This window comes from Phocoena sinus, chromosome 7, assembly GCF_008692025.1.
Source record: "Phocoena sinus isolate mPhoSin1 chromosome 7, mPhoSin1.pri, whole genome shotgun sequence".
Classification (NCBI taxonomy): domain Eukaryota; kingdom Metazoa; phylum Chordata; class Mammalia; order Artiodactyla; family Phocoenidae; genus Phocoena; species Phocoena sinus.
Genome location: NC_045769.1, coordinates 24,875,018 through 24,892,649, shown reverse-complemented (window position 1 = coordinate 24,892,649; position 17,632 = coordinate 24,875,018). Strand labels below are relative to the sequence as shown.

At 33.8% G+C, this 17,632-nt stretch overlaps 1 protein-coding gene and 1 non-coding gene across 2 annotated transcripts in view; one reads left to right on the top strand and one right to left on the bottom strand.

Moving 5' to 3' along the window:
- The window catches only part of ERBB4 (erb-b2 receptor tyrosine kinase 4), a 1,120,642-nt gene that overhangs the window by 831,442 nt on the left and 271,568 nt on the right, over positions 1-17,632 (bottom strand). The gene's annotated exons all lie outside the window — the stretch shown is intronic.
- LOC116757268 lies at positions 2,128-2,234 on the top strand. Its single transcript, XR_004350915.1, has one exon. It is a non-coding gene; the product is annotated as a U6 spliceosomal RNA (small nuclear RNA).

Genomic DNA, 17,632 nt, shown 5'->3' with positions numbered 1-17,632 from the left:
TAACAGCTGATTTCTCAGTGGAAACTCTACAAGCCAGAAGGGAGTGGCATGATATACTTAAATTGATGAAAGGGAAAAACCTACAACCAAGATTACTCTACCCAGCAAGGATCTCATTCAGGTTCGATGGAGAAATTAAAAGCTTTACAGACAAGCAAAAGCTAAGAGAATTCAGCACCACCAAACCAGCTCTACAACAAATGCTAAAGGAAATTCTCTAAGTGGGAAACACAAGAGAAGAAAAGGGCCTACAAAAACAAACCCAAAACAATTCAGAAAATGGTCATAGGAACATACATATCAATAATTACCTTAAACGTGAATGGATTAAATGCTCCAACCAAAAGACACAGGCTTGCTGAATGGATACAAAAACAAGACTCATATGTATGCTGTCTATAAGAGACCCACTTCAGACCTAGGGACACATACAGACTGAAAATGAGGGGATGGAAAAAGATATTCCATGCAAATGGAAATCAGAAGAAAGCTGGAGTAGCAATACTCATATCAGATAAAATAGACTTTAAAATAAAGAATGTTACAAGAGACAAAGAAGGACACTACATAATATTCAAGGGATCAATCCAACAAGATATAACAATTATAAATATATATGCACCCAACATTGGAGCACCTCAATACATAAGGCAACTGCTAACAGCTATAAAAGAGGAAATTGACAGTAACACAATAATAGTGGGGGACTTTAACACCTCACTTACACCAATGAACAGATCATCCAAAATGAAATTAAATAAGCAAACAGAAGCTTTAAATGACACAATAGGCCAGATAGATTTAATTGATATTTATAGAACATTCCATCCAAAAACAGCAGATTACACTTTCTTCTTAAGTGTGCACAGAACATTCTCCAGGAGAGATCACATCTTGGGTCACAAATCAAGCCTCAGTAAACTTAAGAAAACTGAAATCATATCGAGCATCTTTTCTGACCACAAGGCTATGAGATTAGAAATCAATTACAGGGAAAAAAACGTAAAAAATCACAAACACATGGAGGCTAAACAATACGTTACTAAATAACCAAGACATCACTGAAGAAATCAAAGAGGAAATAAAAAAAATACCTAGAGACAAATGACAAAACACAATGATCCAAAACCTATGGAATGCAGCAAAAGCAGCTCTAAGAGGGAAGTTTATAGCTATACAAGCCTACCTCAAGGAACAAGAAAAATATCAAATAAACAATCTAACCTTACACCTAAAGGAACTAGATAAAGAAGAACAAACAAAACCCAAAGGTAGCAGAAGGAAAGAAATCATAAAGATCAGAGCAGGTATAAATGAAATAGAAACACAGAAAACAATAGCAAAGATCAATAAAACTAAAACCTCGTTATTTGAGAAGATTAACAAAATTGATAAACCATTAGCCAGACTCATCAAAAAAAAAAGAGGGAGAGAACTCAAACCAATAAAATTAGAAATGAAAATGGAGAAGTTACAATGGACACAGCAGAAATATATAGCATCCTAAGAGAATACTACAAGCAACTCTATGTCAATAAAATGGACAACCTGGAAGAAATGGAAAAATGCTTAGAAAGGTATAACATTCCAAGACTGAACCAGGAAAAAATAGAAAATATGAACAGAGCAATCACAAGTAATGAAATTGAAACTGTGATTAAAAATCTTCCAACAAACAAAAGCCCAGGGCCAGATGGCGTCACAGATGAATCCTATCAAACATTTAGAGAAGAGCTAACACCCATCCTTCTCAGACTCTTCCAAAAAATTGTGGAGCAAGGAATACTCTAAACTCATTCTATGAGGCCAGCATCACCCTGATACCAAAACCAGACAAAGACACTACAAAAAAAAGAAAATAAAAGGCCAATATCACTGATGAATATAGATGCAAAAATCCTCAACAAAATACTAGCAAACACAATCCAACAACACATTAAAAGGATCATACACCATGATCAAGTGGGATTTATCCCAGGGATGCAAGGATTCTTCAATATACGCAAAGTCAATCAATGTGATACACCATATTTAAAAATTGAAGAATAAAAACCATGTGATCATCTCAATAGATGCATAAAAAGCTTTTGACAAAATTCAACACCCATTTATGATAAAAACTCTCCAGTACTCACTTTGGTAGCACATATACTGGGATTAGAACGATACAGAGAAGATGAGCACGGCCCCTGTGCAAAGATGACATTCAAGTTCGTGAAGCATTCCATATTTAAAAAAAAACAAAAACAAAACTCTCCAGAAAGTGGGCATAGAGGGAAACTACCTCAACATCATAAAAGTCATATACAACAAACCCACAGCAAACATCATTCTCAATGGTGAAAAACTGAAAGCATTTCCTCTAAGATCAGGAACAAGACAAGGATGTCCACTCTCGCCACTATTATTAAACATAGTTTTGGAAGTCCTAGCCATGGCAATCAGAGAAGAAAAAGAAAAAAAAGGAATACAAATTGGAAAAGAAGGAGTAAAACTGTCACTGTTTGCAGATGTCATGATACCATACATAAAGAATCCTAAAGACACCACCAGAAAACTACTAGAGCTAATCAATGAATTTGGTAAAGTTGCAGGATACAAAATTAACGCATAGAAATTTGTTGCATTCCTATAAACTAATGATGAAAAACCTGAAAGAGAAAGTAAGGAAACACTCCCATTTACCACTGCAACAAAAAGAATGAAATACCAAGGAATAAACCTACCTAGGGAGACAAAAGACCTGTATGCAGAAAACTATAAGACACTGATTAAAGAAAGTAAAGATGATACAAATAAATGGAGAGATATACCATGTTCGTGGATTGGAAGAACAAATATTGTGAAAATGACTGTACTACCCAAAGCAATCTACAGATTCAATGTAATCCCTATCAAATTACCAATGGCATTTTTTACAGAATTAGAACAAATCATCTTAAAATTTGTATGGAGACACAAAAGACCCTGAATAGCCAAAGCAATCTTGAGGGAAAAAAACGGAGCTGGAGGAATCAGACTCTCTGACTTCAGACTATACTACAATGCTACAGTAATGAAGACAATATGGTACAGGCACAAAAACAGAAACATAGATCAATGGAACAAGATAGAAAGCCTAGAGATAAACCCACGCACCTATGGTCAACTAATCTATGACAAAGGAGGCAAAACGATATACAATGGTGAAAAGACAGCCTCTTCAATAAGTGATGCTGGGAAAACTCGACAGCCACATGTAAAAGAATGAAATTAGAACATTCCCTAACACCATACACAAAAATAAACTCAAAATGGATTTGAGACCTAAATGTAAGACCGGACACTCTAAACCTCTTAGAGGAAAATAGGAAGAACACTCTTTGACATAAATCACAGCAAGATCTTTTCTGACCACCTCCTAGAGTAATGGAAATAAAAATAAAAGTAAACAAATGGGATCTAATGAAACTTTAAAGCTTTTGCACAGCAAAGGAAACCATAAACAAGACGAAAAGACAACCCTCAGAATCGGAGAAAATATTTGCAAACGAATCAATGTACAAAGAATTACTCTCCAAAATATATAAACAGCTCATGCAGCTCAATATTAAAGAAACAAACAATGCAATAAAAAAATGGGCAGAAGACCTAAATAGACATTTCCCTGAAGAAGACATACAGTTGGCCAAGAAGCACATGAAAAGGTGTTCAACATCACTAATTATTAGAGAAATGCAAATCAAAACTACAATGAGATATCACCTCACACCAGGTAGAATGGGCATCATCAGAAAATCTACAAACCATAGATGCTGGAGAGGGTGTGGAGAAAAGGGAACCCTCTTGCACTGTTATCGGGAATGTAAATTGATACAGCCACTATGGAGAACAGTATGGAGGTTCCTTAAAAAAACTAAAAATAGAATTACCATATGATCCACCAATCCCACTACTGGGCATATACCCAGGGAAAACCATGATTCAAAAAGACACATGCACCACAATGTTCACTGCAGCACTATTTACAATAGACACATCATGGAAGCAACCTAAATGCCCATCAAGAGACGAATGGATAAAGAAGATGTGGTACATATGTACAATGGAATATTACTCAGCCATAAAAAGGAACGAAATTGGGTCATTTGTTGAGACATGGCTGGATCTAGAGACTGTCATACAGAATGAAGTAAGTCAGAAAGAGAAAAACAAATATCGTATATTAACGCATATATATGGAACCTAGAGAAACGGTACAGAGAAACCGGTTTGCAGGGCAGAAACTGAGACACAGATGTAGAGAAGAAACGTATGGACACCAAGGGGGGAAAGCCGCAGGGGGTGGGGGTGGGGGTGTGATGAATTGGGCAATTGGGATTGACATGTATACACTGATGTGTGTAAAATTGATGACTAATAAGAACCTGCTGTATAAAAAAAATAAATAAAATTCAAAAATTAAAAATAAATTGCAGTGGCATTTTTCAAAGAAATAAACAATTCTGAAGTATGTATGGAATCAAAAAAGACCTTGAATAGCCAAAACAATCTTGAGAAAGAAGAACTAAGCTGGAGGCATCACACGCCCTGTTTTTGAACTATATTACAAAGCTATAGTAATCAAAAACAGTATGGTATTGGCACAAAAAAGACACATAGGTCAATGGAACATAATAGAGGCCAGATACAAACCCATACATACATAATCAGTTAATTTACCACAAAAGAATCAAGAATGTATGGTAGGGAAACAGTAGTGCCTTCAATAAGTGGAAGCTGCACAGCCACATGCAAAAGAATGAAACTGAACCTTTACCTTATACCATACACAAAAATTAACTCAAAATGGATTAAAGACTTGCATGTAAGACATGAAACCATAAAACTTCTAGAAGAAAATATAGGCAGTAAACTCCTTGATAGAGGTCTTAGCAATGATTTATTTTTGGATTTGATACCGAGAGCAAAGGCAACAATAAACAAGTTTGACTACTTCATGCTATAAATCTTCTGCACAACAAAGGAAATCATCAACAAAATGAAAATGCAACCTACTGACTGGGAAAAAAAAATTTGCAAATCATATATCTAATAAGGGGTTGATATCCAAAATATATAAGGAACTCATACAACTCAACAGCAAAAACAAATAATCTGATTGCAAAATGGGAAGAGGATCTGAATAACATGTTCTAAAGAAGACATAGAGATGGCCAACAGGTATGTGAAAAGATGTGCAACATCACTATCATCAGGTAAATGCAAATCAAAACCACAATGAGATATCACCTCACACTTGTCAGAATGGCTATTTTCAAAAAGACAAGAAATAACAAGTGTCGGTGAGGATGTGGAGAAAAGGGAACCCTTGTGCACTGTTGGTGTGAATGTAAATCATGCAGTCACCATGGAAAATAAGTACAGAAGTTGAACAAAAAAATTAAAAATAGAACTACCATATGAGCCAGCAATTCTACTTCTGGGTATTTAGCCAAAGAAAATGAAACACTAACTTGAAAAGATACATGCAACCCTAGCATGTATCTTGTTCACTGCAGCATTATTTACAATAGCCAAGATATGGAAACAACCTAAGTGTCCAGGGACAAATGAATGGATAAAGAAGATGTGGTGTATATATACAGTGGAATATTTTTTAGCCATAAAACAGAATGAAATCTTGTCATTTGTCACAACATGGATGAATCTTGAGGCCATTATGCTAAGTGAAGTAAGACAGACAGAGAAAGACAAATACCGTATCATTTCACTTATAAGTGGGATATAAACCAAAACCAAAACCAAAACAAAACAAAACAAAAAAGTTCATAGACACAGAGAACAGATTGGTGGGTGCCAGAGGCAGGAGGTGAGGAATGAGCAAAATGGGCAAAGTGAATCAAAAGTTACAAACCTCCAGTTATAAAATAAATACGTCTAAGAGATGTAAGGTACAACATGACAACCACAGTTAATGACACTGTAGTGCGTATTTGAAAGTTGCTAAGAGAGTAAAAGTTCTCATCACAAGAAAAAGAAATCTGTAACTATGTACAGGGGCAGATGTTAACTAGACTTATTGTGGTGATCATTTTGCAGTATATACAAATATATATCATTATGTTACACACCTAAAACTAATAATAGTGTATGTCAATTACACCTAAATAAAAATAAATTAATTTTTAAAGGGTAAATTACAATTAAAAAAAAACTTTATTTACAAAAACAGGTGGCATGTAGATTTGATCCTTGGGTTATATAGCATGTCAAGCCCTATTCTATTTCTATAGCTAGAAGTGATACTGAGTTGAAAATTTTTTCTGTAAAGCATTATAAATTATTCACATTGTCACATTTTGACCCTTTTTTATTGAACAATAATATTAGAAAGAAACAATGGCAGTCAATTAAAAGAATTCTAGAAAGCCTAACTTTTGTCTTAATCTTTCATTCAAAGAAGGAATTAGTTCAGTTTACCTAATTTATATTGACCTTTCTGTTTTTTGAAGGTCTTATTCAAAGGTTGAAACATGCATTCAACAAGCCATTAGCACTTTTGTTTTTGCAATAATATAATCATTTAAAGTGTGGTAAAAAAAAAAGTACATGTGTTTGAAAAATTCTTTCTGTTACATAAGGTACATGATTAATATGCAAAATCAACACAAATGGGGTACTCAAAGGAGAGAGCATAAATGCCCAGAAAACTATAAGGATATGTTACCGTACCACTGCATGAATTTCTAAAGTTCAAAAAAGTCACTTGCCCTTTTAATATTATTGTAGCCAGCTGTACAGTTGGAAAGTACACTCACTGCTTATTCATCTTAATGCTATTTACGCACATCTCCAGAAAACAGAATGTCAGGGAGAAATCAGAGGCTGAGCTAGGACAGTAGACCAATGAGCATGCTTTATGACAGTTATGCTTAATTCACACCTTCAAGAAATAGAAAATTGGGATGCAACTCTAGCCATACATGTTCACACTTATTCATAAGTGGGAAAAGACAGGTGATTTGCATGAACCAGATCCATAAGAGCATATGGATTTGCTATCAACTGATATCAATGGGTCTCATAATAATTCCAGTTTAGACTCTGCCCTTAGAGATTATTTGTGCATTTAATTAGTATATGTACTCAATTTAACTCAAAGTGATGGTCAGATTAAGTACTTGGAGATAGATATGGCTATACAAATAAACACGGGCCCAGAAATTTCAAGATATTTTTGTGTCAGTGAATCTGGACTGTACTGTGTTCACCTTGACTAATAGTGAGCAGCCAGAAATGGCACTATGCCAGTTCTTCCCTAACCTTTAATAGGAGTGAAAATGCCCATTTTTCTTTCTCTTGAAATATTTGGTCTTGAAGCCCTGAACCATCATGTAAGAAGTCTGATATCCCTGAAGCTACCATGTTTTAAGGAAGCTCAAGTTAACCATGTAGAGAGGCATTGGGAAGGAAGGAAGGAAGGAAGGAAGGAAGGAAGGAAGGAAGGAAGGAAGGAAGAAAGGAAGGAAGATAGGAGGGGAGGGAGGGAGGGAGGAAGGAAGGAGTCGTCCAGCTGAGGCCCTAGGTATTGCAAAGCAGACAAGCCATCCTCACTGTCCTGTCGAATATCTTGTCCCAGATAATAATATTACAATCTTCTATTATGATAAATTGTTTTAAGCCAAAGAGTTTTGCAGTAATTTGCTAGGAAGCAATTGATAACCAGAATTCTCTCTATATTCCAATATCCTGTTTATTTCCTTGAGCAGTTAATATAATATGTGATTAACATTTAAAATTTTTTTAATTTACTTATTTAGTACCTATTTGTTTATGGAACAAAAAAAGTCTATAAAGGCAGAGGCACTACCTCTCTTAGACTTTCGGCACTGTCATGATGCTTGATGAGTTAGTTATCTGTTAAAGGAAGGAAAAGAGGGAGGTGATTTAATTGTTAGTAATAGCAGCTTTTAAAAATTAATCCAACATTTTACCATGCTTAAATATACAAGTGATACTCAGGTTGGTAGAAAATAGGATAGAAAAGTATTTTTTCATGTTTGATATTGTTTTCTAAATTATGTGGACAGGACTTTCATCTGCAACTTTTAGAATATCTTTTTTCAAAGTGGTTCCCAAAGTTATCAGAATTCTATTTTATGGTTACAAATTTAAAGATGCCTCACGATATCTTTAATGTTTTCCTACTAGTTAAAATTAATTTCCCCCAAATCACAAAGCAACATCATGATCTCAGTGACTGGAAAATATCACTGTGAGCTATGTATTTCTTCTAAAATGGTATTTTTTACAATTGTCAATGCACTTTCTTTCCTTTAGTAGTCTCTCTTGTTCTAATAAGCAAGTGAAGAACCAGAGTCACTTATCAATAGACATTTCTTGATAAAAGTTCACAAGTATGAACTCTACATTTAAATCTGGAATTCCTCCAGGTAGATTTAGTAATAATACCAACAAATGTTTGAGGAGAGTGCTGTCAGGTTTATACATTGCCACACTCTGCTTTCGAGGGAGCAGAAGGCAAAACAAGAGAAGCAAAAGCCAGACGCTCTAAAAGTTTAGCTCAGATAAATTTCTCAATATTTTTCATATAGTAAAAATGAGGTCATATGCCAAATTTAAGAGGCCAATTTTTTATAAGGATTGAGATTAATTCCTCATTACCATTTTTTAAAAGACCTAAGCTTGGAGCAAAGACTTTGGAATGTGCAAAGCAGAGCTTCACACAGGTTTTATCTCACGCAACCACAGTATTCTCCAATATCCTTGATTTATCTATGTGTTCATAGGGCAAATATAAGATTATGGTAAAAAATCAGTAGTGACACAGTGTTGAAAGTGCACCATTTATAAAATCTGAATTGACACTCAGGAAATGTTTCTATGATTGGACTCAACCAAATTTGGTGACACATATCTTTCATCACCATGTTCCTATATCCCATTATTCAAAAAGCTGAACATATATATGCAACTGTTCTTGATATATGGGAAATATTCATATGCCTTTAAGCTGCTAACCATGGTATTTCTTTACTTAGAAATGTTCTACATGTTAAATAACACCCATCAATGGACATCCATCTCATGTTTCCTTTCCCATGAAGCCTTGTCTCATTACCTCAATGAGAAGTATTTTGTTCCTTCTCAGAACTTCAACTGTATTTTATCTATGCTACTGTCATACTTATCCAGACTCTGCTTTTGTTATAATTAGTTGAAAAGCACCCTATTTTGCAAGGAAATTATAAACTCATTGAGCAAAGGGTCTTTTTTCTTTTTCTTTACATTTGTGTTCAACACTACATAGCATGTAATACCCAGTAAGAAGTACTCGATAAAGACTTGGTATGTAAGTGGATTGATTTAGTAAGATTTTTCATACTGTACTAGGCTTTCAGCTACATGATATACTTCTTCAGACAGTGAGTTAATTTATTAATAGTTTTTAAAATAAATTAGATTATCAGGTTGGTTTAAATCACCCAAGAGGGACCAAAAATAATGAGACACAGGTCAGATATATTCTTATGGGAAGCAGAAGCTATCACGGAAGGCCAAAAGAGTAGGAAATAGAACTAATCAAGGTGATGTGCATAAGGAAATAGAACTAATCAAGGTGATGTGCATTAAGAGATATTATAATAGGAGACACTGAAGCCTTTTTTTGTTTTTAAGTGATACAATAATATCCCTACTTTTTTGGGGAAACTTTTCAAAGACAAGTGAGAAGAGGCTTCCACTGATGAGAAGCTGATGAGAAGTAAACATTGTGTAGATAACTAAAGTTAAATTTTGTGAATAAAATAATTTCCACTCCTAGCAACACATAGATCAAAATTTGTTGAAGCTTTAAATCTATGTTATAGTATTTATTAATTTAACTGAACTACAATAAATATGAAAAATAGATATATCAATTGGTATCATAGAAGTATTCTATCTTTTTGCAATGGTAAAATGTATACACACACACAAACACACCCACACACATTTTGCCAAAATGGTGTTGAATTTAGTTCTGACATATAGCCAAAGTGTCTGGATCATAAAAAAAATAGTAATGGACAGAAGTTAAAGGATTCTGAAATAGACACAAAACTAAGAGACAAAAAAAAAGACTTTTTCTTTTACTCTTCTGTACAGTTAGGTAGGACCATATAATTAAGTTGTGGCCAATGAATTGTGAGCGATGTGATGTGGTCACTTCCAGGCCCAAAGAAGTGCCCCTCACCATGCTCCTACTTTTTCCCTCCTTTAGTGACCTTAGAGTCGTCTGATCCATTTGGCATAGTACCAGGTTGAAACAGAGTCACCTGACTAGCATAAGACTATAAAGTAAACAAGAGTAAAATTACATTTTGAGTTAAGTCACTAGGAGTACATGAGTTGACTAACAGGTCATCTTGCAGTAATTACCAAGAATAATACCAGCAATTTAAGTTTTAATATTTGATTCTACAGTCTATAACATTATGAAATCAAATCCTTTTTGGGTTGGGTAGAAATGATTCTGTTTTTAGAATTACCTATTAATATTTTTCACTCCTCTATGTGAAGCTAAGAAAAAAAATCCATTGAGCTTAGAATTCATGATTTGTTTTAAAAATATTAAATGAGACTATTTGAAAATAATATGCTTTTATTCATATCAGCTGTCAAATATAGTTTCCTAAATTATTAAATAAAGTCCCAACCATAAAAGTCATATATTTGACTTATTTGGTAAGTTAAGATGGCCAAAATATTTATATAAATGTGTATGTTGCTTATTGAAATACTTACATATGTTCACTGAATAGTGAGGATCATTATTACAAGTTTAAGTATGTGCATTTCCTGACCAATACAGTATAACTTCACAATATCCATTTATCTTTTCTGAAAAGAGAAAGAAAAATATGATTCTCCACTCCAGACACATTGCCCAATGGCTGACATTATGGAAATATAAGAAAGTTCACATTATTATTATTAGTTTTCACCTAGTTGCAAGGCCATTACATGAAATAAAAATTCTATTTTTACTTTCCAGTTGTGCTTATAATGATATCTAATCTTATAGTTTTCATTCTGTCATAAAATATATAGAAAATCTGCAGTGATACCTATTGAATACATTGAGTTTTGTGGGTTTTTTTTTTTAATTCTGACTAATGAATAACATTCAAATGCTTGCAGAAGCAAACACACAGAGGTGCACTGTGAAACAGTGGCTTAAGAGGAGTCCACATAGTAATAGCAAACACCCTATAGCACTTACTGAGTCAGCCATGGATACATGTGCTTTTCCATTCTTCCTGTGTCCTTAAAATAACTTTAGCAGGTTAGTATTACTCATATACTGAAGATGAGAAAATGAAGCACAAAAATGTTAACTAACTTGTCGGAGGTCACATAACTAGTATGTGGTGGAGGCAGGTTTTAAACTTAAGAAATGTGGTTCCAGGGTTCATATAATTAATCAAAGCATTATTCTCTCAAATTATTTCAGCACAGACAAAAGATTATCTTTATCCCAAGGGCCTTGAGTTTGACTGCTTTTTATTTATATGTCTCCCCATGGCTGAGCAGAGCCCCTGGAACACAGCAGTCATTCAAAAAGGATTTTGACTTGAATTAAGGAATTAAGGGAAGATGACACTTCAGATATCTGTTCCCTCATAAAAAAGCATATTAATATCTGTAGAGCAGAATCAAAACAACTCTTCACAAATTTGAAAACCCATGGCAGTAATCTGTTTTTATTCCAAAATTCAACAAGATACTAAGCTGGCATGCCTTTTGGAAAGTAGATGGGGAATTTAAGCAAAAATAGATGAGATAATTAAACACCCATGTAGGACATATGGCTTAGAGATAGCCTCCCCCTAGAAACTAGTCATTCGCAAAGGGAAGGGAGGATGTGAAGAAAGGTTTCTGAGAATGTGCCCATGGATCGTGGCCAATAGCATACATGAAGGGTCTTTATTCTTAAAAGTAAAGAAACCTCATAATTATTCATACCTGAGATCACCCAGAGCCAAAGTGTTCCCTGTGATTGGGTAAGTAACTCATTGGTCAGAGGAAAGTCCCATGAAACACAGAGGGTTCTTTTCTTCTCTGATTACAATGTCACACCTTTTCTTTTTCAGTCACTTTACCCCTAATTTTTGTTTTCATTATTTGTTTAATTTAATTTCTTAGAAAAGCTATGTCATAAGCCATCTGATGACTTTGTAAATGCAAAGATCCAATGTTGTGGAACAGACACTCTAATAACATAGTGTTTAGTGTTCCCAAAAGCAGGAGACAGATGAAGAGAAACGGTGAACCGGCAACCTTAGCATAATTAAGACAAGCCTGAGTGCTTGCCATGGTGCCATTACATTAATCTCACATCAGTGGCACCTGGCTAAAATTTATGAGATATGTAAAAGGGGCCTTTCCAACTGACCTTGATAAGGCAGAGTTATTTATCACGTGAGAGAATAGTCAGCAAGCTAGGGAGAAGGAGGTATATTAGAAACAAGTCGGCAGAGAGATTTAAGGGCAGTGGGCTGCAAGACACCTTGACAGAAAAGATCAAGTATTTTCAGTACTATGAGCTTTAAGCATCCTTGATAAGTAAAACATAAAATCATGCATCATGTCAATAAGCAATATATATAAGAAGGGGTAACAGTAAACGCCAAGTTTTAAACCATGCCAGTTCATTCATTTAATATTCTTTTAAATATTTGTTTATTGAACTCATGAGACTTTGTGACTACAATGGATTCCAAGTGATTTCACACCCAAATAAGTAAGTAACATATATTCACTGTGAGTTCTTTGATGGTGCTGTCTCATCTTATTTATCATTGTATTTCCATGGCCTAGTATAGAGTCCGGAACATTTGGGTCCTAATAAATCACCAGATCTTTCTATGGCTGGCTGCTTCTTGTTCTTCAAGTCTCAGTTCACATATCACCTCCAAAGAGAGGTCTTCCCTGATCACCCCATCAAAAAGACTTACCACTATATGGAAATAGCTTTTGTATTGCCTATACATTTATTATTTTCTTTTCCTCTCTGGACTCAAGGTCCCATCTTTCCTATTCACCTTTATATGCCAATATAGATCCAAAACCTAGAAAATAACATGATAGGTGCTTAATAAATATATGTCAAATGAATGAAAGGGTGTTTATTAAATAAATGGTGGATATTTTAAAACAGAATAACGATTATTATGCTTAAAAATATATTTTGAAAAGTATATACTTTTATTTTAAACCATTGTGTTATCAATAATAACAAACTTTAAAAATCTGATCATGGCAATCCTTCACTGAAACTTCATTGTGATAAAAATTAGTATCAAATTAATCTATTCTTGATTATTTATTTTAAAAAATCTCAGACCTTTTCAGCAGCAGTCACTAGTGTTGTCAAATATGAGAAGACTTCTTAGGTCATAACCAGTTTTGTAACTCAAATATTTCAACAAGAAATAAGGAGGGAAACAAAGTACTTTTTGTTGTTGTTGGAATTTGTTTATTCTACTTCCATATAAAATGTACCACATATAATCATGGTAGCTATAATCCATAGAAATTGCCATAATATTCATGACATTTTATTTCTGTTCATGGGCCAACTATTCAGCACAAGGGTCCTTTATTTTATTTTTGTGTAATGGACAATTTGAAGATTTCTTTTTAGTTTTATCAAATGTAATTGAATTTATACTTCTACTAAAACAGAGATGGATGGATAAAATTCTGTCTTTATACAATGAAAGCCTTATGGCCTTTTCAGTGAGGGGGAACAGCAACACAGCTTTAGAGTTTCACATAGGAAAACCACATTGGGTCAAGTAGACCTGAATGTTTTTAGGCCACACCAATATCAAAATGGATTTGTACATTTAAATTCTGCTTCTCTATCATCTCATATTTCATAATTCTTCTATGCAAAAGCACAGAATAGCTAAAAATCAGTAAATCACACAAAACAAACTTTCTAGACTTTCACTATACCTTAAAACCATAGTTTTAAAAGTTAGGTATATTTGGCAGTGGTTAATTTAAAATGAAAGCAGAAAAGCAATATTTACTTTAAAAAATGCCCATATTATTTAAATGAATAAAACAATATTTGAAAGAAAACTTGACTTGCCTCACTTCCTCGCATAATTGGTCACTTTAAAAATCCAATTAACCTTCATAATCATACAGAAAATTAACCACTTATAATATTTGTTTGGATTCTGGAGCTCCATTCTGGATCTATGTCAGAGGTACAGGATATAACAATACCTCAGGGATCATAAAAGTTTTGGATTGTTTCCTTTGCATGTTCATTGCAGATTATAAAATTCACACTTGTGAGAGAAGTATTTTAAAATTAACTATATGAGAATAATTAAACATTGTTCATTTCATGTGAATTTGTGCACATTTTAATGCAACATAACAACATTGATTATTAAATAAACATTTTATAAATAATAATAAGCTGTGAGGGTAGAAGAGAGAGAGAATTACTACACTGAATGGCTCCATTTGAATTGAATTTCTTTTGCTTTCTAGAACTTTTGCAGACAATAATATAATGATCTATAAAATATTAGATTTAACATTTGTTGAACTTATATAGTTCTGTCAGCTCTCCACTTAAATCTACTTCTTAGCATTATTAAAATTCCATAAGGAAAATATTTAAACTGCCTGCAAATAGTAGAATGTTGCTGATTTCTATTTGCAATGGGAATGTTGAGAGAGCGTAAAAGGGGAGATACAGTTTATATTTCATAATTCTGTAACGTAACGATCCTACTTTATTAAAGACAATCAGCTGCACACATAATTATCATCATCAAAGCAATAACTGTTCATAATGATTCAAAGGCTAATTCAACGACCATCTTATTTCTGTTCATCCTAATCCCATCAATTTTTCTCTAACTCTGTCTTCATATTAATTTAATGAGATAACTTTTGCTTTTCTAATTAGTCAAAGGACCAGTGGGATCATTCTCCCTCAAAAATATGCCAATGTAACAGACTTACTATTCTTTCAAAAGTTGGTGAAACTTGATCATTTTCATTGTTTGTGTTGAAATACAAACTTTTCCCTTTAAAATTAAATTGGAATCTCAAGAACGCACAGGTCATTAGCTTCTAGAGAGAGTACTTAATTTAAGGACAGTACTTTAATCTAGGAAACGGCACAAAAAGTCCTTGCATAAATAGGCTAAAAATGCTTAATAGTAAAAGATAAATGTGATTGCAGTCTAAAGTTTTAGAAAAGAAGTATTTTTCCTAACAGAACTCAGAACTCAATTCTTTTTCTTTTTTTTTCTCTAATTGTCTCTCCCTACCACAGTACTTGAATATGTTCCATGCGGATCAGGAATTCTGTCAGTTTTGTTCACTTCTACATCCTCCTAGAGTAGTCCCTGGCACATAACAACAGTTATTGGCCCTACATTCATTATTAAGTGAATGGATGGATACATGAATGAGTGAAAGGCCAAGATCTGCACTTTCTTGACTAAATCACACCCATAAGGCATCACCTGTGATTTCCAGTTATTGTTTAAAGTGGACAAAGACTCTTATAAAAGCAATCTGAGTTCGAAGTCTTTCTAGGCCTTTATGCAAATTTTTAATTGTTTCTCACCCACACCTAATTGAACAGTTTTACTATTTATATTTTTTCTGTTAAAATTATTAAGTAATATTTACTGAGTGAAACTTGAGTGAGAAAAGTCAATTCTGTGTTCTTGCTTTTTCTTTTTTATAAGACATGATTCAGATGGCAGTTCAAGCAGCATATTCATTCATTTAACAGATTTTGGTTGGTTGGTTTACCTTCTGACTCCCTTCATCCATTCATTTTTAACAAAGCTCAAACAACGTACAGAATAATTTTGGTCTTCATAACTGAATTACAATGGAGAGAAATTTTTCCTAAAAAGAACTGATGTCAAATAAGTTGCTTGAAAATAAAACAAGATCCTAAATCACAATGTGATGCCAACATACACTGAATAAACAATGAGGGGTGGTAGCTCACTACCTGTTTGAACACCAGCCAATCCAGGTTGCTCTCACAAATGCAGTAGTTGTCAGGTATACAGGCAGTTTTTACTAGTAGCACATGCTCATCAATTTGTTCCTATGGCAACCAATATATATATATTTTAAGGTAAGCCATGAAAATCAGTTCTGTCAAAACCAGGCGCCTTACATCAGGGCACCTGAAGTCAGAATGGTTAATTCATTTTAAATGTTCAAAAGAAACCAAAAATCTTTAACACATGCTGGAAGGTTAATGAAGAATGAAGTGGTTAATAAATAGTTTCCCCAATGACAAATGTGAAAAAAAATCAATATTAAATATCTTAACTTTTTAATAATAAATCAAGCTAAAGCTTGACCAGTCACTTTTTAAAGTTAAAAGCAGTTGCTCACAAACATGTCTTAAATGTCTTTCATATATTTTTTTTTCTGAAGTGAGCAATATTTTTTATTTGGAATGTTGTAGCCAGATAACTTTATTCACCCCAAAGTTGATTCCAGAGCAATGGAATTAGGTAATAGAAAGAAGGAAGCCACAGTGAAAAAAACATGTAGAACTTGTAATGAAAGCATGAGGAATGGAATTAAACTTAAAGAAGGACTGAAGACTTGGAAACAGACCATTAGAACCAGGTGGAACCCTGGAAATCTATTGACTCAAAGCTTCCATTGCAGATATCAGAAACTGAGGGTCAGAGAAGGTAAGTGGCTTGCACATGACAAAAAGAATCAGAACTGGATCAGTGGACTTGACTCACTTGGTTCTGTACTCTCTATACTCTTCATTTTTTGACACAAAAACAATGGATTTGAGGGGGGAGAATGGTAAAAAAAATGGGGGGGAATCACATTCCTATAGGAATTACTTACTAAAACTATTCTTCCCATTTGCCCTAAGTTGTATCAATAGCCCCTCATTTTTCTTGTTCTAAACATCACAATTATAATTTTAAAAATAATTTGAAAGGGTCACAGATCTAATTTTTCTCTTCTCCCTACTCTGATTAGTTTACTAGTTTCATCAATATTATATAGCTGATTTTCTTTAAAAGATCCTGATGAATTTGCTTCTTTCTATACATAATATTTAAAACAGGACGTGAATTACTGTATTTGTAAAATATAATAGTTAGATGTCGTATAAATTAGTGTATCATTTAAAAGGCATGCAGTAGGTAAAAACTGTTCTCTAAAATTATAACCTTTTATCAGACTAAAAGACTTTCTTCTAAATTAATGCCACACCTAGTCAAATACAGATATTTGGGAAATGGAAATCATCCACCTCACCACTGATTCCTTTGTAACCATGAATTTCTTTAAAATTGTATTTGTATTAGTCAGGCTTACCACAGGTTCTTGTCCCAGCTCTGTCACTGAGTCACTTTATGACCAAGTTTATATTCACTTTAGCTTTCTGGATTTCATTTCCCTTACCTATAAACTGAGGAAGCTGGAAAAAAGTTACACCTGCAATCCTGCCACATTAATCTTTAAACGGACAGAGCTGCATTATATGACATGGTCTAAATAGCAGAATAGCCTATTTCAGGATTACATAGTCTATTATAACACTAGA